Source organism: Mastomys coucha, unplaced genomic scaffold (genome assembly GCF_008632895.1).
Source record: "Mastomys coucha isolate ucsf_1 unplaced genomic scaffold, UCSF_Mcou_1 pScaffold18, whole genome shotgun sequence".
Classification (NCBI taxonomy): Eukaryota; Metazoa; Chordata; class Mammalia; order Rodentia; family Muridae; genus Mastomys; species Mastomys coucha.
In genome coordinates this window covers 36776265-36799751 of record NW_022196900.1, presented here as the reverse complement: position 1 = coordinate 36799751, position 23487 = coordinate 36776265, and the positions used below count along the sequence as shown (strand labels likewise).

Below are 23487 nucleotides of genomic sequence, written 5' to 3'. Positions count from 1 at the left end.
ATATATATATATATAATATTGCTTTGCTACATTGTGGACATAAAAGACTCTGAAGAGTATAACCATAGTTGAAATTGGTTTTGTTTCATTAAAAAAATACATTTTAACTTTATTCTGGCTGTGTAGGAAGTTGAAATGGACTCAGTCAGATAGCATCTTCACTGTGGGTTCTTCAGCTGTTCCATTCAATAAGCTGGAACCCTCTCCAAGGTTGCCTCTCTCTAGTACCTTGTATGCAACCTAACATTTGTGTTGTCTCACAGACATTCCAAACAGTATGCCCAAAACTCTAATATCCTCAATTCTTATAATATTCCAAACCTTCAAAATCAGAGGAAAATGACAGCAGGTGTCCAAAAGCCTGCCTAGCATTTTTGTTTGCTTCCTTTATCCACATTCACATCCAGTGCCTCAACCAGTCTCTCCTTTGCACTTACTATCAAAAACTAAGACTGTACCTTCAGCCACCACATCTAATGTGGTACCCCATACCTACCTAGCGAGTGCCACCTCACTTCAGATCCTAGGCTCTATAACAGTCTTCTTGAAGTGAAGCAACTAGATCTCTCTCTCTCTCTCTCTCTCTCTCTCTCTCTCTCTCTCTCTCTCTCTCTCTCTCTCTCTCTCAGACACAGTTTTACTATGGAACCCAGGCTGCTCTTCTACTCCTGACCTGCATCTCAACTTTCTGAGTACGGGGATCATAGATTTGCAAAACCATGCACAGTAGTAGATGTTCTTTTAAAACAAACATTGCAATACCTGGCCACACTCATTTTATCAAAGATTTAATCATGCAAGGCATCTTCTGTGATAAATACATATGACATACTTCTATCTCTTTATTTAGAGTATTAAAATATAAATAATATTTTATAAGATACAAATTACTTGATGGGTTTATATGCATGTGTATACCTATTAAGTGATCACTGCCCCCACAATAGCAAATAAATACGTTTATCAGCTCCAGAAGTTCAGTCTGGATGTCTTCCTCTTCATTTCCAAGCTCATAGCAATGTTTTCATTGATTTTCCTTGTCCCACTTAAATCAATTGGTATTTTCCAAAATCTACAGGCATATATAGCTTTGGAGGTAGCTCCTGTGTCCTGAACATGTGCCGAAGTACCAAATAAATCAAGCATGGTGAACATATCTGTAATCCTAGCACTCAAAAGTTGAGGGCTCATCAGGAGCAAAGGATCATCTTTGGCTAAACAGCAAGTTCAAGGTCATGCTGGGATACATGACAATCTGTTCAACAGCATTTATTCATGTACAGAAATAAATTAGTATGTCCACTTACCACACTATTCAGAGCCCAAATTAATCTCTCCATTCACTAATAGAAAGAAACCATAGTACAGAAATATGACTAAAAATCATTGGGCAAATGAGAAAAATGGCTGCCCTGTTTGTGAAGTGGCTTCTAGATTATAAAACTAAAGTCCTGAAATATCAATACTTTCATTGATTTGTAGTTTTATCAGTTCTCGTAAAAATTACATTAATGGCAAACTTTTATTTATTTTTTTATTTAAAAATATGTATCTATCTGCATTTATGTGTGTGCATTATTCCTATCAGGTGTGTTCAGAAATGAAAGAATAACTTACATGAGTCAGTTCCCTTCTTTCACAATGTAGGTCCTAGAGATCAAACTCAGGTTTTTGGATGGTGAGCAGATGGCCTTACAGACTAAGCCGTTTTACCAGCCCTTCCTTAATTACATGCTTACCAAAACTTTCCCTCAGTCCAGTTTTCACCCACCTCCTCTCTTTCCACATTACTCACTGGATATTAAATTATACCCATAATTTCAAATATTCTGTCATTTTAAAAATCCTGTGGTATCATCCAAAGCAACTCAGTAAATGTTTCCTATCTTTACAAAACAGAACAAAACAAATCCCTCTGGATTTCAACGGAAGTGTACAAAGCAAAGACTACTCATTTTAATGACAATATTTAAAAATTTTTCCAATAAAAATATTTATTTGTTAATATTGACAATTGTGTGCGCTTAATTTCATATTGTATATAATTTATATTGGCAAGTATACAGGATAGTTTTGAGCTGTATTTCTCCTTTTCAGAATAGTCAGAAAAAGTTTTACTTCTTTGGGCTTGAAAGGGGGTGTTTTAGATTGTTCCTTACAATAGTAAGTGTGAAGGGAAATGCCATAATACAAATCTCACTTCTCGTAGATTTTGGCATTTCCTACTAGCCACGCGCTATAAACATGCGTCACCCAAATGAGCAGTTTTTAATAGCATCATTTTCACGTTTTAATTGTTGTCACATTTCTTCTTCATTTAGGGAGAAGTCTGGTGAGCACCCAGGGGATCTAAATAGCAAGTAAGATTTAAAATTCGCTGGCCTGGGCCCAGTTTTCAAGTTTCCTTTGTTTTATTATTTAACCGTGTCTATTTGCTAAAGTGGGTTATAGCTTCCTTTTGAAAATGTTAGAAATTCAATTATGTAGGTTGAGAAATAAAATTGAACTTCCAATGATGAAGACCATTTGAAGTCTTAAGACTACATGAATTTTTTTAATTCAATAGATGGAAATAAAGAAATTACAGACTGAGACAAGTTTCAAGGTCTAGGCCTGTTTTATTAGCAGGAAGAAGAATGAATGTGTAAGCTTTTACAAGGTGATTTTTTTTAAAAAACTAGATAGAGACTTTTGTTATTGCTCTGTTCTGATTTCTAGGTGGGTTGAGTGAGGGGAAAAAAAAATCTGCTTCCTATGCTAATCTGAGTATTAGCACAGAGAGGCTAGTCAGAAATCCTATCCAACATCAGAATGAGTTCTGTTGAAATGATGCTAGAAACCTTGTCTAATAAGGCGATAGAGAAAGCACAATGAACAGAATGAAAATATACCAGTAAGGAGAGAACTGAAACTAACAGGGGGTGGAAACAGGCCAGTGTCCACAAAGGCACACGAGCCAAGGAACCAATCAAATAATTAGGTAACCCATTCCTCACTGCAGATATGGAGAACATGGCTGCTTTCCAAATAAATGAGGACCGAGAAGGGACATAGTATGAGAAGGTGCCTCAGAGACTGTACTATGGATAACACATGCAGGAGGAGCTAATGAGCAAATAAAAGAAAATCCTACAATTCTGTGAGCCTTGGACAGTTAGTGGCAGGATTCCTCGAATCTGCTTGTACAGACCAGTGAAACCCAACTCCTCTGATTCTTGGGCTACTTTAGCAAACAGAAACCACCGCTACTGTATTTCCTCTATATATCATCATTCTTCATCTTCATAACCAAAGAGCAAAGATGTTTTCTGAGTGCATCTGCTTCTGGCTGATGGGGAGATGTCTCTGTTTCCTCTCAGTGACTGTAAGAACACTTCTTCCTGAAGTTAGGAGGGGGAATATCCACACTGAATATCCACTGAAGACTAGTATCTTCTATTTTTTTTTAGATTTGAAAACAACAACAGAAACACACAAACAAAAAAACTGGCCTGCTTAAAAAGAATTTAAAGAGAATCTTGCCTGATGGCTTGCTTAACTTTAAAAGTAGTTATTTCTGATTAGCTTCATTAAAATATTCATTCTTTATGTTTACTAGATCCTGAATTGTTAGAATGTTGAGCACAGATCAATAAATCATTATTTCTATTATATTTATACATACATACACTCCCATGTGTATGGGCCTGACAGTGCTATGACATCTATAATGTGAGTCATCTCTCTGTCTAAACACAGTTTTGAGTTGTCATTGCCACATCAGAAGCAAGAGGTAGAATGTGTTTAGAATACCCTTTCCATTGTGTGAGTTCTTGCAAGGCCATGTTCTCTTTCCTGAGATTGTATCTGGTGTAAACATAGCACATGGGAAAAGAAACAGTAAAGTTAGCTTGATCTCGTTCCAGCTACCCTGTCATTACCATAGGTAAATATGCTCTTCCTCTTTAGATCATTCCTATTAAAGAATTTCTACCAGGATATGCAACTTTCCTTTGGGTTGTGATCTCAACATTCTGTGTACTCACATTTGTATCCTTCACACTCTTGTGACTCTCAGCTCAAAGGCAAAAGTGTCATTGGTTCATTTCGGCGGGGGGGAGATATCTAAAATATGAATGCTTGTTATTAAGGAAGACTGGGCTTTACTCAGAAGAAAGAAGCTCAACTGCACAATGACTGAATGTTTTCATCTAGATTATGAGAGTTTAACATTACCTTGGGGTTAGGTAGGAGTTTTATTTTAAAATATCAATTTAAAAAATGCCTTCAGAAAGCAACAACAATGAGGCCAGGCATTATTTATTTTACATTTGCACCACATTGGGTCACCGTTTGGCCTTTTACAGAGAGCCTATGGTTTGTCTGTAATGTAAAAATGGTTCTTTGGCTATAGCTACAACTGATGATGACAACATCAAGATGTCAAAGGCACAGAAGTCAAGTGCTCACACATGATAACACAGTACCTGCTGGTAGAAGCTGCTTAGAGCTATCACATGACCCATTATATCTAGATACCTCAACCTTGGTATCAACGCTTTCAATGAGATTCCATGTTAAGTGGGAAAAGCTACCATAGTAGAATTAATTGATTTGATATGTTAGCAATGATATCTCCTTGCTACCACTAGAAAAAACACAGTGGTCACTTCCCTGTGGCTGCTATAGCCAACTATACTCTGAAGTTTATATTCCTTGGGTGTCTGGACCTGGATAGAGTATAATACCCACATACAGGGGAACTATGGAGGGGTTCTAAACTTATACTTTCTAAGAACCACAAAGTTTTATATCTTGAAGAAAGTTAATACCAAAAGAAACAATTTTCTAAAAGTGAATCAACTGGTCTCGGGTGCACTTACAATGCACTGGGGAAATGAAGTGGAGGCTTGTTGCTTCTGCTCTGTGGGAAAAAATAATAATCATTTTACATGGCCTATTTCCAGAACAGGCAGCAAGTGAGGACTCGTCCATATTTGAGGCTATTGTTAGGTCTGCCTTTGTGAGTGATCACTCTGTTGCTATCACCAATGATCAATAATTGTACCCAACAAGTCAGTGCTACCCTATGGGAACTCCTATGGCACATTTATTTTCCATTTCCAAGATTAATTCTACTGTTGTTGGCCTCATACATTAATTATTGCTGCAGAAGTTCTTTCTAATGCATCAGAGTTTAGAAGCTTTTTGTTACTGAGACATAAACTCCTGAAGCCTCAGACATTAGGGGAAGCATAGAGTTTAAAAACTGACAAAACTTTTCAAATATCATTTTTCACTTTTTTAAAGGTATATTTGCTAGATGCATTCCTTTAAAATTCATTTCTTTCTGCCTCTGTTAGTATTTTCTGTGGTGTTTTTCTATTTCATTCAAAAATATCAGATACTGAATGCTTTGCTGAAATCACCCACTATAACACCAACAGTCATGTCAATGTAGACATTCATGGATGTAGGCTAATGTGCAGTGCACACGGGCATGCCATAGATTTTAGCATGGGTGAGTTGTGTGGTGTTATGGGTTGAATTTCAAGAATGCATACCCTAACATGGCACAGAAGGTGTTTCCTTATCCTGGAAAGCAGACAGACAAAACATGCATAAGGCATCAAATGTAAGGAAGGTTTATAAAAAAATTCACAGTTCTTAAGTCTCCTTACAGTCTGCTTTGTTCTCTGTATGCACTTAGCATAAATAGTCAGAGTTTCCCTTGCTTGCCTGTGAGCAGAAATATCTTACTCAGTTGCTTCTTGACTTGGCCACTTGTATTAGGAATCATTTCTCTTGACTTCCTTAAGTATGTGGATTTAAGAAGACATCTCACAGCACTCAGCCCATGTTAATTAGCTATGTTGGTTTTCAATGCAGTGTAACAGATTACACAAGCTTAGATGCTAATACAACAAGTATTTGTTATTTTATAATCGGTGTCTATTAGGGATTAGTTTTCATTTGCAGGCTTGATTGAGATGGATAGACTACCTTGTCCATTCAGGCTGTTGTCAGATTGCATTTCCTTTGGAAAGTGAGACTGGAGGCTGTGGCTTCCTGTTGGCAATTGTCTATAGTACCTCTCAGTTCAAGGCACAGCCTGAAGTTTCTTATCCATCTCTCAGCATAGCACATTGCTGTGAAAAGCCAGTAAGGGAGAAGAAGAGACTATCATTAAAAGTTTGGCATGATGGAGCCCTTCCCCAGTAAAACATATTTCAGTGTAGACACCAGACAGAAAGCATGTGATACCTCAAATTCTCATAAGGACCATAGCTAAATAATGATCATAACAGGAACTGATATTAAGTATAGTTCTGAAATCCCAAATTTGAACCAGAATTTATAATTGCATAAAAACCATTTTAATATGAGTGTTCTAATAAAGATGTAAAATGGCTGTTAAAATGACTATAGACCATGGAATTGTTACTGTGCCACACCCACAGCACCTCCCTTCAAAAGACCTTGAGTCCTCAGCCATATAATGAATAAGGCTATAATTCTTGACTGCACTGGCACTGAAAAGCATGTAAACCCCTTTTCTCTCTGAGTGCATTCTGAGTCTTAGGACTTTGAATAACACAGTTTGCTAGTAATAAACACCTCATAATGTCTGATATTGTTTGACTTGTATCGCCCACAGAGCTGATTATATACTATGTAATTACATGCTGTGGTTATTATATGTTTCACAATCTCTTTATCCATAGGTCTGTTTTCTCAAATAACAACTTAATTGTATAATATTTAAATCAAAAGCTCCAGGCTTTCTAACCTTCCAGGATGTGAGACTAATAGGTGAATTATAAGCCATTGCCCTAAGGAGCTGTGTTGAGAATTATGGAACTTTATAGGAAGGGGAAAGCTATGTCAGATGTTCCCTGAAAAACTTCCCACCTTGTACCCTCCTGGGTCATCTTAGCATACACACTAGTTCTGACAGACCCTTCAGACCAAAGTTGTCATTTTCTACTGAAAAGGGGCAGTTTATAAGGTAACCAGGATACGCACTCCCCAACAAGTCGTAACTAAGGCAATGTAAACTATGAACGTATTATATGTGAATCAAAAAACATAGGATATTTTTTCCACACAAGGAAATAAACAAACTAAACTATTAAGATTTTGAAAAATTGTATTAATTCCTATTAGTGTCTCTGGAGGCTTCATCTATTTTGCAATATGGACTCTATTTCTGTTAATTCAGTGTGGTAGCCACCTTCCTATCAATACAACAAATACTTGAGTTAATGAAGTGAAAAATGAAAGATCTCTTTTGGCTTAAAGGTTTCAAGCTTTTAGTCTGTTGTCAGTTGGTCATGATGCTTTCTTACTTGGAAAATTTATTAAATCATTACCAAGAGCCCTTGACAGAGAAAGTTGTTCACCTAGGGGCATTGAGAAATTTGCTAAAGACATGGCATCCAGAACATACAGAAGGAAAAAGCAAGAAAGAAAAAAGTCTACGGTACTATCCTCTTCAAGGTCCCATACACGAGGAGTCAGGGGACTGCAACGAAGTTCTGCCTGTTAAAGATTCCATCTACTCCCAACAGTATCACAGCCTATCAACAAGCCTTTATCTTGTGATTGTGTGGGCGAGATGTATGGTGACACATTTCAGACGAGTCAATCAGTATCTTCTTAGAAAAGGAGTGACTATTTACAGAGCTTTGGTCATGTTTAAAGGAGAGCTAAGCAGCCAGGTCTTGGTTTGATGAGACACACAATTATAAGAACTTAGAAAGAACTGTACTTTTGAAGAGGACCATCCAGCCAAAACCTGACCTCAAATATTCTGACAACTAAAGAAACAGAGAAACAGAAAGCTGTAAAGATGGTACACAGTTAAAAACACACCCTGCACTTTACGAAGACCAGAGCTGAGTCCTCAGCATTTATGTTGGGAGACTCACAACCACCTGTAACTCCAAGTCCAGGGGATCCAAGACCCTTTCTGGATTCCCCTGGTTCATCTGACATACACTCACACAGACACACATATGTTAAAAAAAATAGTCCTTAAATAAAAACTGAAGAAAAGAAATAAGTCACAGAACTCTTTTCTTTTCCCTTCTAATGTTAAGCAGTTATTATTAGTTCCCACTGACAGAGTCACATAGAAGCACACAGTAGAAAATCATGATAAGTAAATTCCATTAAGTTGAACTCATCAGGCATAGAGCAATAGGAGGAAAAGTGAAAATAGATCAGGAAAAAGATATGTGTCCATATATTATGTACAATTTTATCCCACTTCTATAAGAATTGAGCTTCTGTCTATGGCCTACTTTCTGTTAACTGAGCTGGGCCCTTCCTTTTCTGCCTAGGGAGTTACCGGGAAAGACTTCTGTTGCTTTCTTACATTGCTTTAGAAACTACATTAATCATCCATACCGTTTAGTTGAGGTTTGGCCTCTTTTCTGAACCAGGGGTCTTCTACAAAGCATTGCCACAATCTTTAATATTCTTTCAGTCATTTGTAGTGGTTAAAAAAACCAATACATTTCATGTTTATCTAGACTAAGTTAAAAGTCTTTCTGTAATTCTGTCTCCTTTAAAGGAAGGTTCAAGGCCATAAAAGAGCAAAATTTACCCAAAGTCCCAGAACATTGTCCCAAGGCTAACCTAAATCCTCAGAACTTCTTATGTTAGCCAGTCAAAATATGGGAAGAATTTCTAAATATTGTTACAATGAAAGTTTACCACTAGTGTTTTTTTCCACTCTGCCCTTACAGCCTTATGTGACCACAGTAACAAAACAAAAAACACAATAAACCAACATCACTACTTTCTGTCTAGATTTTGGCTAGGAAATTAAGCTTAGCTAATGCTAAGAGATATGCTAACTCACTCCCTCCACTCTCAAACTCTGAAAGTAGAAAGTTCAAATATTTCATTTGCCTGGCATATGGAAGTGAAACGAAGAACTTAAAAGTGAAAATAGGCCTATGTTTGAGTTTTAGAGTATGTTTAGATACTAGACAACTGAACCACATTGCAGCAAGAAATCAGAATGGTAAAATAAAAAACATAATACACCAAAAACCAAGAACCTCAAAATAAATGGGTACCATGAAGGAACTTAATGAATAAGAACAGGAATCCTGGTAAACTCTGGGATATAATCCATACAAGGCACCAGAACAAAGGGTAAAATGAAGTGTTCTTCTTTGGAGAAATTAAGCTGTCTCTGAGAAAACAACCACATATAATGATATATAGAAATGGGAATCTCATTATCTAAAGCCACTTCTTTAAATTCTTACCATAAAGCATCTCCATCATACACATTAACAAAGGACTCTACACAGGAGTTTCCCACAGCTCCAAATGTCAAGGGTGACCAGGAGTCTGAGAAGTAACTTTGACATAAAGTAAAACAAACAATCAAGTTATTAATCAAACTCTGTTTAAATCCAGACAGGTCACAATAACAAGCACAGATAGATACATAGATAGATAGATAGATAGATAGATAGATAGATAGATAGACAGACAGATATAATACAAACATGGTACTTTAGTATGACTCTTGTTAATTCAATACCACACACTATTTAGTACTCTATAAAATGATTATTTTTACAGCTACAAGGGTAAAAATGTCCTACTACATGTATACCTCACCTACCCTGGTATATAAACAATCCTTAGTGAATTTCAGCCCAAAACACAAAGTTTTTAGTTTCACACATAAAGGGTCTCCTCACTTCTTCAGCCTTTGGTCATACATTACTCACACCTCTAGAGGCTGAACTTACTCATAGTTTTAAACTTTGAGAAATAGGTCAATAACTTTTAAATATAATTTGTGTATATAAGATAGATAATATAGGTCAAGAAAACTTAGCTACCATTCCTAAGTTTTACACATAGTTTATGGAGCAGGAGAAGGTGACAGAATGGGAGGGAGGAGAAAGAGAGAGAAAGAGAGAGACAGAGACACAGAGACAGACAGACAGAGACAGAAACAGAAAAGAAATAGACAGGCCGAGAAGCAGACAGCCATGTAAGTACTGGTGCTCAGAGAGAACATTTTCGAAAGAGCATTGCATATGGATTGGTAATGGATCTTTGAAATTTTTCCTGTGGTGGTTTTACAGACGAATATCAAGTTAGAAATGAGATCTTTGAAGTCAGAGATTGCTACTTAAACTCTGTTCTGTGGCCTCAAATAAACTGATATAAATACATGATCTGTCTTTTGTGAAGAAGCAGCTATACCTCCATGTTGCCCGCGCAGTCGTCTCGCCAGCAAGAAGACACGCGGACACTAGGATCCTTCTGCAGCAAGCATTTATTGCATCATGAAGAGGAAAAAAGGGCCGAGCCAATAATCGGCACTGCTTATATACACCACAGCGCGGCGTGTCCGCCCATGATTGGCTGTTTGCTCATCACCCCACGTGACGCCCCAGGATGGGCCTTGACTTGGCGCCTTTTCACTCTATGCACATGCGCAAACAGTTGTTTACCAGGAGTCAACAGCGGATGTAGCGCCATCTTGTCAAGGCGAATGCCTCTCCCACTTTACTGCTCTCCACACCTCCAAATAAAATCGGAGGGGAAAGTCTAGAACCATTTCAGATTTTAATTTTTGTATATTAAAATAACTACTAATAGATTTAAAAGATACAAGTCAGGGACCTGATTTTTAAAATATTGTTTTCATGAAATTAAAATGGGGTGTCGTCAAAATTGAACATCTAGAGAAAAATCTAAGGAACTTGGGTGTTGACAAAATGTAGAAAATAAACAATCTATATAGCATATGATTTACAATGTAAAAACACCTTCTAGAAAACTATATGAGAATAAAAGATGATAGTATGAAATATGCTTAATGAGATAATTAATTCATGCTATCAGGAATCTGACTAAAATGGCCTCCAAAAGTGATCACACAGAAAATCTAAGAACAAAAGTAATGAAGATGTAATGAAGAACTTTATGTTAGAAACGAAAGGCTTAGGTGGCTAGAGAGATGGCTCAGCAGCTAAGAACACTGACTGCTCTTCCGAAGGTCATGAGTTCAAATCTCAGCAACCACATGATGGCTCACAACCATCCATAATGAGATCTGGCTCCCTCTTCTGGTGTGTCTGAAGACAGTTACAGTGTACCTACATATAATAATAAATAAATCTTTAAAAAAAAAAGAAATGAGAGGCTTGACCCTCCTGAGAAGGATCCAATGACAACTTAATATATGGAATTTTTTCTAACCCATACTGTGAAGCATATGATGGAAACATAAATGTAACCAAGCGAAGAATTCTAAATCCAAAGTGAATAGCTGACGAAAATGACAGTGATGGCCATAGGTCTTATCCTACTGAATAACAATGGCATCATATTATCAAAGTAGCATTGAATGCTTTCAGACTATAAGATAGGAGTACTTTAAAATTCTAGAGAGAAGAAAAGAGATTTCTAACTTAGAATCCTATATCTATATAACTAATAATGTGAAGGTCCAATTTCTTAATAAACATCTTAGAATAAGCCTACCAAAGAAAGTGAAATATTTCTTCAATGAAAATTTTAAAACACTGGAGAAGAAAAATTATGAAGACATTAGACAATGAAAACACATCCCATATTGATGGGTTGGAAGAATTCATGCTATGAATATGGTTGTACTACCAAATACAATCTACCAAGTATTGTAATCCCCTTCAAAATCCTGATGTTATTCTCCACAGAAATGGAAAATAACCTGTAAAACTCATATGGAAGGACCAAAGTCCCTAAGTGCCCAAAGCAATCCTGGGTAAAGTAAATACTGATAGGGTTATCCACTATCCTGATTTCAAGGTATACTACAAAGTCACGGTAACAGGAACAGCATGGTATTAGCCCTCACATATGTAGATCAATAGACTAAAACTGATGACTCAGACATAGATTCACGCAGCTACACCATCTGATGTTGTCTTAAAAAGATTCCAAAAATATGCATTAGAAAATATGAGCCTTTTCAGCAATTGATGCAGAGAACTGTCGGCATATATAATAAAGAAACTAGATCTCTATCTCCCACTCTGTGACCAAATCAACTCTAAGCAAATCAGAAACCTTAAACCTGCAACTCTACAAATGTCAGAGAACAAACTCAGAAAAACTTTCAAGATATAGACGTAAGCAAGGGATTTCTGACTAAGATTCTAGTTGCTGTGGAAATGGGTTAACAATCGAAAAATAGACTTCATCAAATTAAAAACTTCTAACCACGTGTATTATAGGAGAACAAAGGTAGGAATTGGAGTTGGGGAAAAGATAGTTGGGGGCTGTTTATTCATGTTGTAATATATGTGTCTATGAAAATATCAATCTGCAAACAATGCCATGTGTGTCTGAAGAGATGGCTCAGCAGTTAAGAGCACTTGTTCCTCTTTTAGAGGAACAGATTCAGATCCCAGTACCCACATCACAAAAAGTGGCTTTCAACTGCCCATAAATCAAACTCCCTGAATCTGATAACCTTCTCTAATTTTCACAGATACCTGCATCCATGTATACACAAAAATATAGTAATATCAAACTTTAAAAAGAATGTTTGTTATCATATGTAATGCATAGGTACCATCCATTTTTCAAATATCTACAGCTATTTTTTTAGATAAATTTAAGAATGCAGGCACATCTTTTAAAAAAAACACAAAAGATAAAAAGCAACACCTTAGTATCAAAACTTTGTAATAATAAAGTTGCAATGAGGCAATTTGAGATTGGCAAAGCAACTTAAAGGCCAATTCTCTTCTAAGCATTCATAATAAAAAGATGGAATAGGCATTTAATCCACACATGACAATGAACAAAATAAAACTCAGACAAGAAATAAGAAGCCATACACAGGGAGAGGGTAAATAATTTGTAAAAGAAACAAGAAGAAGATAAAAGCCACAACTCTGAAATCCAAACATGCAGTTTGAATGAGAGTAGGGGGGTGATGGCATAAATGTATCTCCTCAGGTAATAGGGTTCATAAAATCTATAGCTATTTGTAACAGAGAAGATTGGTAGGCCTGTGCTGGATTAAACCTATAGGAGTGTTTCCTATTCAAATGAAAGAAAGAGGAATTAGAAGGGAGGGCAAAAGGAAAGAAAAGGAATTGAACAGAAAGAAAAGGAAAAGAAGGGTAAATGATGCAGGAAAACAAGTAATTGGATTTTAAAACTTAGTAAAGACCTTGCACTGAATTTATGTTTGTGTTTTAGTGTTGCTTTCTCTTCAACAGGATTCTTTTCCATATTTTGGGTGAGTGATGAGGACTTCCTCATTATGCTGATTAGATGAACATTTAACATTACGGATGGAGTTTACTCTACATAAGCTTTCAGTATAGTGAAGAAATGGCCATTGGATTTGTATAGCTGCCTGTGTGTACCTTTACTATCTATAAATACATTTTATCATTCTTTAAAAAATTATTCCTCTCCTCTCCTTCTTATAAACAAATATTTTTTAAATGGAAAGAGGAATACATATGGAGAGACAAAGAAGAGGTGGAAGAGTAAAGGGAGAGACAAAAGATATATTCAGAAATGTCTGAAGTAATTTGATTCATTTTCAGTGTGGTTTACTGTTTGATTCCTTGCCATACTAAAGAAGTGGAATTTTCCTTTAAATATCAAGGACACTGATTTTTAATGTTAACAACATTTCCTAAAATTAATAGTCCATGAGCCAATATTGAAATAATATCTATTTTTAATTTCAGCACATAAACAAAAGGTAGATCATGTAAACAAATATGATAATTTTGGCCCACTGGGAATTGCAAATTTTGAGTTCAATCTTCACTTCAACAAGCAAAGATAGAAATGTGGGGATCATTGACTTCAGAACATTAGCTTTAAAACTGAATATGTAAATTCCAAGGGAATGGGTAATTTTTTATTTTGTCTACTCCCCAACATAAATAGACTTTCATCATAAAAATCACTATTTGCTAACTCTCAAGAGCGAAAAGGACAATAAGTGAAGAAAAAGAGGATCCAAATGTGTAAATCATGTACCACATTTGTTCTTGTGCCATTCCTAATGTAGGAGAGCCCAGAATGATCATTAGACTTTAGCATCGATAATCATATGGCATTGTCAGTTAGATAGACCTGGAGTCCATCTTTTGATGGCTAAATCATTGTGCTTCACAATGAGAGTGAAGAAATGACACTAGAAGAAGTCTCCACTGAATCAGCTGCCCACTGCTTCACTCTAAATGAAGCAGCAGCTATCTTGGGGCTTATTGATGAGTTCTGTCTTGTGGAAATTAAAAGTCATTCATGATGAGCAAAATAGCCTGAGTAGCTCCATAGTAAAGACAAATCCAGGGAGCTATATTTTTGTCATCACTGTATGTGTGCTATTTTTCTCTAACAAGTCCAGTGAAGCAAGGCAGCTGGTCTACAACAGCAGTTCAGCCACTGAACAGTGAAAGGTATAGATTTGTCTTCTAGACAGACCAAATTATGATAAGAAATCTTGATTTGCTTCTTTGAAAAGAAAAAGAATCTCTCATTTAAGAATCCCATGGTTAAACCAGTGAAGCTTGCTAAAATGTATTAGAGAATAATAAAGTGAACTTTATTAAGAAGTACCCTTGGGAACAATCCCATCATGCTCTGCAGCTGAGACCAGCAGATATGATTGCCCAGCCCTTCCTGTCTTCTCATACTTAGCTTTTTATAAAATGTGTCTGTACAGAAAAATTTGGGCAGGTGTAGTTGCTATCACCCTTCTTTCTGTTAGCTGTTGCCTTTTTAAACGACTAATGACTTTAGTAGTTCACTAAAAGGCAGGGGAATTCCATATTTCTTTATATTCTCATCACTTTATGCAGAGGTTCCTCCCTCACAATAATTACAAATTAATTACTTGTAATAGTATTTGTTATTCATTAAGTGCCTACTGTGACACTTACCGTGCACCACACTATGTTCACTTACATCTACTATCTTCCTATTATCAGGCAAGGTAGTCATTTCTTGGTTATCATGGTCTTAGATGAAATTGAAATGCAGATTGGATTTTTAAGTTCTTCTGTATCATGTAAAGTGTCTAGCAGAAAACTGGGCAGACACACTGGTCACTGCCTGTTTTAACTGTTTCAACCTAGATCCTCTAGTGAATTATACTTGCTTCTCTGTCAATCAATGAAAGCAGATTGGACCTACAGAAAAACTAATCAGATATTTTCCCATGAAGGTCCATCTATTCAAAAGGCTGTGTGTGTACAGTGGGGGCAGGGGTTGTAGGGCAGCATAGCTAACTAAAGAATGGATGACTCCAGCCAAATATACTAACAGCTGGCAGAAAATGTAAATGACACTAAATTATAACTCATTTTTGGCTTCTCTATGCCTTCTGCAATTGAATAAGAATATCATTGAAACCAGCTAAGTCTGGGAGTTTTGTTCTGACCCACTTCGTCCTCACACAAGTGTTTTGAGTCTGATGTATTGCTCAATCCTGCACACTTATGACTTCCTCTCTTTTTGCTTTACCAAAAAAGATGAGGCTTATGGATTCCAGAGGTTAGCTTTTCAATCCTTCTCTTATACATGGGCAGTTTTCCTCCTCATATTTTAACTTGCAGTGTTGTTATACTTTCCAACTATAAACTTATTTCCTTACTGGCACTTTTCACCTTTTGAAAATGGAAATGTTCCATGTGGCTGAAGAATGTCAGGAAGTGAAACATTTGGGAAGAATTATATAGGATGCAGTCACTCTGGATCTTCATCATTTTAACCAACAAGAGCCAAGCAAGAAAACAGGCACAGGATGGGATGAGCCAAAAGTTTAGGGTTTCAGAATATTTATAGCAGATATGTGATTTTGAATTGCTGTGGTTGCACAGCTCCAACAGGTCTTATATCTAAATGCTTGAAATGCAGTTGAAGGATAAGAGAATTAGGGCTTTTTTAATGATAATATGTCTAAAATATTTGAAGAATAGCCTAGAAATATTTCAAAGCTTTTTGTGCTCTGATGTTAAAATTTAAAATAGGATAAAACAATATGTATGCATTTAACTTATAATTTATACAAATAAACACAATACTGATTTTCAAAATACATTATTGTTTGGGGTGACAAAGGGTGTTTTCCATTAAAAAATTGTATGTATTAATATTAAGGCTAAGAGAAATAGGAAAGATTTGTGTATGAAATGCTAGGTGTTGTTCCTTGTATTTCAGGAATTTTTTGTGGTGGAATGAAACTAGAGTTGAAGTTAGATTTAGAAAAATAATGATCATGAGACTAGAACTTGATTCTCTGTAAGAGCAGTAAGTTCAACTAGAAGTTGACAGTGGTCTGACCCATATATATAATAGAATCGGGCATTGACAGATTGTGGTGTGTCTGATTGTATTAATAAAGGTAAACATTTAAGGTGGGATTTTTACCAAGTATTACAGATAAGTTAGAAAACCCAAATGGGATGTTAAAGACACTCATTTCAAAGCAGCCATTCAACAAACAACTTACCTTCCAAACTGTATTGTCAGAGCTGAACTCAGTCTCTGAGCATTCACCATTTGCTCATTGTTTGTTGCTCGAAAATATCTCCAACAATATCTGCATATAGTAAATGTTTAATTAGCATTAAACAAGGACTAGAAATACGGAACTGGAGAGATGGCTCAGAGGTTCGGAGGCCCTTTATTTTTGCAGAGGACCTGAATTTAGTTTCCTGAACCCATCAAACAGCTCACAGCAGTCCCTAACTCCAGTTCCTAGAGTTCTCATAACCTCTTCTAGCTACCCCAGGTACCAAGAACATACATTATACACATACATCATACATGCATACAGTCAAACATTCAGGCATATAAGATAAGATTTCTAATTATTTTAAAGGACCTAAATAAATATATAAAGCTATTTAACAAACATTATCATAAAACCATGCTGTCTTAGCAAATTTCCCTTGAACCAAGTGTTTCCAAAACCACAGTGAAAATGTATTTATAATAAATAACACAGGCATTGCTCTTCTCATACCACATATTGGCAGTTGAGAGAGTAGAATACAAATGGTTATACTGTATAGAATCAGCAGAAAGGGACTTCCAATACAGATAGTTCCACATGAATGAGAGATGCCCAGAGTTTTCAAACCATTGTATAAATTCAGCAATTAATTTCTTGATTGCTTATACAAACAGAGGAAACACTGAAGGAACAAGAACACATAACTACACTGGGTTATGTTGTGTCATTCTAGGGTTATGTCAGTCTTCAGTGTACTGAAAAGGAGGTACACTGTATATATATATATATATATATATATATATATACTGTAATGCCAATGTTTCACTTACAGAATGTTTTTTTTTGAGGTGGGTGATATTATACTAATGCATTTTGAAATGCACAGTGGACCAGTGGTCTGTTGCTGAACCACCTTTCCAGAAGAGACTAGAATATTATTATTTATGTTTATTTTTTGGTTACATGATTCTAATGTGGTTGATTTCATGACTGCAGCACTGCTCACTAAATTCTTGAATAATTACTGCACACTCAGAAGGGGTGGGCCAAATATATTATTGATATTAATGTGGGAAATCTACAGAGGAAGGAACACAAAGAAGCTTATGGGTGGATAATGCATAGTGAAAAGCCTTCTAGAATAGGACACAGAAATAAGGCCCTTACCCAGGAAGGAGCCTCAAACCAGATCTTTGTCTCTGGGTCCTTCTGAGATAGGACATTAAGTAGATAGCTAAGTTGTGTTGTATATTTAAGTGCATAGACATAAGAAGAACAGTAACCAGACTAGAGCCTAAAATTAAGTTGCTACAATTTGAAAAGAAGTCTAATTATATATAAAACATCAAGCAATATGAATTAGACATCATAAAAGACATTATTATTGGGGAAATATAGGCATGAACTATAAATTTACCACACATATAATTAAGTATAAAAAAACAGTCAGAGTTTGTAAAGGTTTTAAGATTGGTTTATATAGTAGAAAGTTATTTTTATATTTTCAGTACTATTTATATAAATTCCATTTACACTTTGATCCTTCAATCAATCTTTAGTGTGGGATGAATAATGCCTTGATCATTACTTGCTTTTGCTTTAACTATTTTCAGTCTACCCTAAGAATTTTAACATAGTTTATCATTAAGACTCATGAATGTTAGTTTTCCATTCAATATTGTACTAAATACTTTATAATTAAAATATCATTTCTTTGCCAATTCCCTGATTACTTAAATGTGATAGAGATTCTCTGTTCTATTATCATAAGAGGTATGAAGTTTATTAATTAATCCTGCCATTAATTCCCACAAAATGATGGGAAAACTTTTGGTTATGATTATTTGAGTAGTTATAGAATATGTTGTGAGCCCAAATCTTCTAAAACACACACACACACACACACACACACACACCTATGCACAGAAATACACACACACTCACACACACACACATACACACACACACACAGTAGACTTGGGATAAGGATCTGTTACCGAATGTCCATGTGTCTCTGCAGTCTTTTCCACCATACTCCAGCTCCTGAATAGTGACTCTGAGACTTCATTATGAATAAATGCATAGGCCATAAGCTTTGGCTTGTTCCCCAACCAGCTCACAATTTATATAACTCATTTGTTCTATTCTAAGTGTGCCACATGGCTGCTACCTCTCCTCAGAGTACAGGTGGCAAGTCTTCCAGGCCCTGACTAACTCCACCAAGCTTCTCTCACTCTGCCGAAACTCTTGTCTCTTAATTCCTGCCTTTTGCTAGCAGGCAATCAGTGTTTTATGGACAGGTGGCGAGGCTTCCACACACTATACGAGAGATTCTCTCTACATCCGTGTGAATAGACATTCTTGAGGAAGAATAATCTTGAAAGTAATAAAAACAAAAACTGAAGAAACCGAGGAAGCAGATTGATAGATTGCAAAAATTGGTTTGTAAATCATTTATTGGTGTCTCTAGCAGTGTTTTTCCTTGTAATAGCAACACAGCCCAAAGTGGTAGTTAAAAAAAAATGCTTTCCAGTTCCTAAAAGAGCTGAAGTTAGGTTGCTGAAAGCTTTGAGCTGTGAGTTTCCTTTTATACTCCTAAAACTGTCTCTGAGTTTTCTGAAAAGCTTGTTACCTCATGTATCCAAAGGAATCCCAAATAAAAAAGGCAGGGAATGCTTACTTGAAGCAATCCTTCCAAACTGCAGTAATGGTCTATGTTGAGGGCCTAGACATGAATACAACTTCTAACCCAACACGCTGGTGGTGTACCTTGTGCTGTTATGGAAATTCCAAGCACCAGGGAATTAATCATGCACTCAGAGATGACAAGGGTCAACTCCTCTTTACACGTGGGCAGAGCCGAGGCTAATTCCAGCCATCCCCACAAATTCTTAGAGCTTTTATAAGACAGGTAATAAATAGTCTGGCCACCTTGAGGTATTCTCTGAGTCCTAGTCCCTCAAAATGGAATTTCTGCCAGAGTTAGTCATGTTTACAGGGACAAAAAAAATGAATAAACATGTGTAGGGCAATGGTTTGCAGTAACAATAAAGCATACAAATACTTTCTCGTTTCAATAAAAAACTTCCTTTCTTAGCAAACTATAAAGTATCACATGACCTTTGATGAAATGTTGTTTTTTAATTTAAAATATATTTTTATATACAATATATTCCTACTAGTTTTCCCTCCCTTAACTCCTCTCATATTTTTCTAACTTTCACACTCCCCCACCGAAATCCACACTCATTTTATCTCTCTTTATAATACAAACAGGAATCTAAGATAATAAAAATAAACCAAAATACCACAAATTAAAAACAAACAAGAAAAAGACAAAACAACACAACTGAAAAAAATCAAAGAAAAAGCACAAGAAACACACAGACACTGAAATACATTATCACACAGAAACCCTATAAAAAACATTGGAAATCATATAACATAAACAAAATATCTGTAATGCAAAAAAAAAGAGGAGAAGTAAAACCTCAAAAAGTATCATTAAATTCATTTTCTGGTGGGCTTCTACTGCTGTTCATAGGGACTACATAAGCACTGAAACTCCACTGGAGAAAACTAATTTTTCCTCTGAGAGTTGTTATTAATTGTTGATGACTTCTGGCTAAGAGATGGGAGCTTCTGTCTTCTTCCTCTTTTCATCTCTGAAACTCATCTGGCTTAGTCTCATGTATGCCCTGTGCATGCTGCCACAGTCTCTGTGAGTTCAAAGTTCATCAGTCCAGGTCCATGTAGAAGACCTTATTTTGTTGGTGTCTTCTATCCCCTCTGGCTCTTACAGTCTCAGTCTCTGCACATGGGCCAGTTGTAGGTCTTTGTATTTGTTCCCATCTTCTTCAGGAGGAAGATTTCTGGTGGTGGCTGAGCAATATATTGATTGTGAGTATAGTTGGATGTCATTAAGAGCCATTTTATTAGTATTTCATTTCTTTAAGGGAGTTTCCTGCAAGTGTTTACCTTCCCAAGGTAACGTGCAAGCATTTTTAGTAAGCACTCAGCACAATTAAGTAAAATTTTAACTCATTCTACTTCTCTACAACCCAATAGTATCTATGCAAATCATTCTTCTAGGCTATCAACATAATGTAGTAACTTGATTTTACTAGATGCATATACATATACACACAAACCATCTCCACCTCAGTATGATGGCTGAGTCATGTTGGATCCCAGTTTCCTAATAAGTAAAATAGTGTAAAAGTTGCAAATGCACAGGTAGCAGAAAGGCTGCAACCTTCTGCCCATCCTCCCTTGTGACCCACATAAAAAAAAAAGAAAAAAAAAAAACAAACAGGGATGGAGTTCTATGCAATACAACGCTGCTGATCTTGTTAAATGTGTGGGTGCATGAATCAAAAGTGCCTCATAAATAACAGCTGCCTTTTAGATTTAATTCTCCTACCTTTTTTTCACAATTTATAGCAGTCTAAGTCAGTATTAACAGCGGCTATATCATCAGCATTCTTTGCTGCAGCTGTTTGTATGGTAAGCCACAGCTGACCTAAAATACAGACATCTCTCTGTGACCTCTCCATGATGAGTGTGTTCTGGCCCGCATCTGCCTTATGGTTGGGTTTTGTAACACCAACATTTTTATTGTGATAAAGAGTTTGTTTGAGTTGAGCTTTCTTTATAACACACATGTACTAATTTGCTGGATGTGAGATTTCTTTTTAGCGATGTTCAGTTTGGCTGAATAAGGGCTTCTTATGCATCTAGTTGTCACATATCCACAATACCCATGGGAGGAAGAATTCATCAATTATGCTGAGATGTCAGTTTTTGGAATATATGCCCAGATGATATCTTTCCAAGGAAAATCATGCAAATTCTAAAATACATAGAGAGTGTTAAAAAAAAAAACTGTTCTAACCAGTGATAGGACCCAGGAAAAAGCATATTTAAAAAATAAAAGTTTAATTTAAAATTTTATCTTTTATTTTCCATTTCTAGGGTTCCTCTCACCACTCATACAAAACTATCTTTCCCCAATGATTCTCCCCTGTTTTACACTGAAACAGCTTTCCAAAGGAGATGTTTAGTAGTAATGTCAGATCATAAGCTGTTGCTGTTTAAGGACTACAGAATTACAGACCTTTACAGAAACTCAGATGGAAGGAAGAGTGCAGTCCCCAAACCTCTAGTGTTTTATGTTTTAAAACCTGGAGTAAATCAGGAAACATCTCCACGTGTGGAGGCAATGATGGCCTTTAAAATGAACAGTGATGATATCTGCACTTTCAGACTTGCTTAACATGTTCCTTATGCAAATCCATTACCACGATTCTGAATTTGCATGGAACTCCCAGTAACCTATAAAAGCAGCATTTGGCCAGAGTACAACTTCACCACCAGGGTTCTGGCATATGAGGATTAGTATTTCTCATCATGAAGTAATATCCATTGAGATATTTACTCTGCTTCACGGATATCTCAGCCCCAGCTTAGTCAGGCTTTGTGGATATTGTTGGGAGGATTTGTTTTTCAGCTGTCAGCATCCAGCCCCTTATTTCCTCTACAAAGCCTAATCTCCAAACTCAGCTCATAAAAATAGAAATATACATTCCTGATAATTAAGAGGACTAGTTGGAGCATCATCTTTTGGTTTCTGTAGAACTCACATAAGCAAAGCAGGAATATCAATTACAAAAGAGTCCCAACCAGATTAACATAGCCGTGAAAGAGATAATAATATTCTTCTCTCATTACTTTAATCAAATTTTAATTATGCCAATAAAAAGTAGAAAGATAGTTTAAATGTTCAACTAGAAGAACTGTTAGAATAACAGTTCATCCGAATGTTAAGCCAGGATGTAACCTGAAGCTTTCTATAAATAAATTAGATAATCATGCAAAACACGCAAAAAGCTTTCTTTGATGTTGTTTTATCTATTTTGGGTCAGACTTGTTGAGGTATGACTTACATCCATCACTCTAATCTATGTGCAGTTTTAAGTAACTGAAAGTATATTGCTGGGATGACATGTCGCATTCACTATATAATTCTCCTTACTGAGGTTTTTTGCATGTGTTCCCACTCCCAAATGCACATAATGAAATCTAACCACAGTATGACAAAGTTAAGGGGTGGTGTGCTTGGGAGTCAATTAAGTCATACTTTTCCTCTGTTTGCCTATCCAAGTAAGGGTCTTTATGACACCTGTTTGGGAGAAAGCCAGTTTACCTTTCTGCCTAATGAGGACAAAGAAATTGGTACTTACCAGACAGCAAGCACATCTATGGTAATTTAACTTTAGCTTCCCAACCTACTGGACACAATAAATTTCTGGGTTTCCTTATTACAGCTTTGAGTTTAGGAGTTTTGTTTTGGGGGACAATGTCTTTCTCTGGCCTCAACCTCATAGCAATTCTCTCCTAAAATTGTTAGGACCATAGGCGTGTGAGCCACTGTACCCAGATTAAATTTCTGTTGCTTACTAATTTCCTAATCTAACATATTTTATTACAGCAGCCCCAAAAGATTATGATACCATCAAAAGTCCACTCAAGTCTCCTTCTCATTAGTGCTCCTGTACCTTTATACTTGGTCAGCAACAGCTGTTCACTTTTCCTATTACTTTTCCTTTTTCAAATTGTCACATAGATTATAGATTATATACCCCCTAACTCTGACCTGATTTTTACATACCAAATGCATTTGAGAGGCAGGGCATGTAACAGCTCGGTGGTGGTACTGTTATAGTATACATTAGATGTTTTCGGGGGATGGGTGAAGAACATGGCTCAGAAGAACAGTGCCAAGTCAGATCATCCTTTCAGCCGCATTTTGTCAATGTCTCCAGGCAAACAGACAATGCAGAACAAGGGAAACCTGAAGAGGCCTCAGCCTCACTAGAGAAAGCAATGTGTTTACTCTCAAAGGCTTCTGAGGGAAGAGGAGATGCTATACTGGGAGGAATCAGACTAAGTTGAAATGGGACTGTGACGCCAGTTATACTAACTCC

The 23487-nt window shown here is 36.4% G+C and overlaps 1 protein-coding gene across 41 annotated transcripts in view; it reads left to right on the top strand.

Annotated features, from left to right (window-relative positions):
- The window catches only part of Ptprd (protein tyrosine phosphatase receptor type D), a 2240535-nt gene that overhangs the window by 1571395 nt on the left and 645653 nt on the right, over window positions 1-23487 (top strand). For all 41 annotated transcript variants that reach the window (XM_031377711.1, XM_031377696.1, XM_031377694.1 and 38 more), the window contains exon 10: window positions 2322-2360. The gene's annotated coding sequence lies outside the window, so the exon portion shown is untranslated. The remainder of the gene's footprint in view (window positions 1-2321; window positions 2361-23487) is intronic.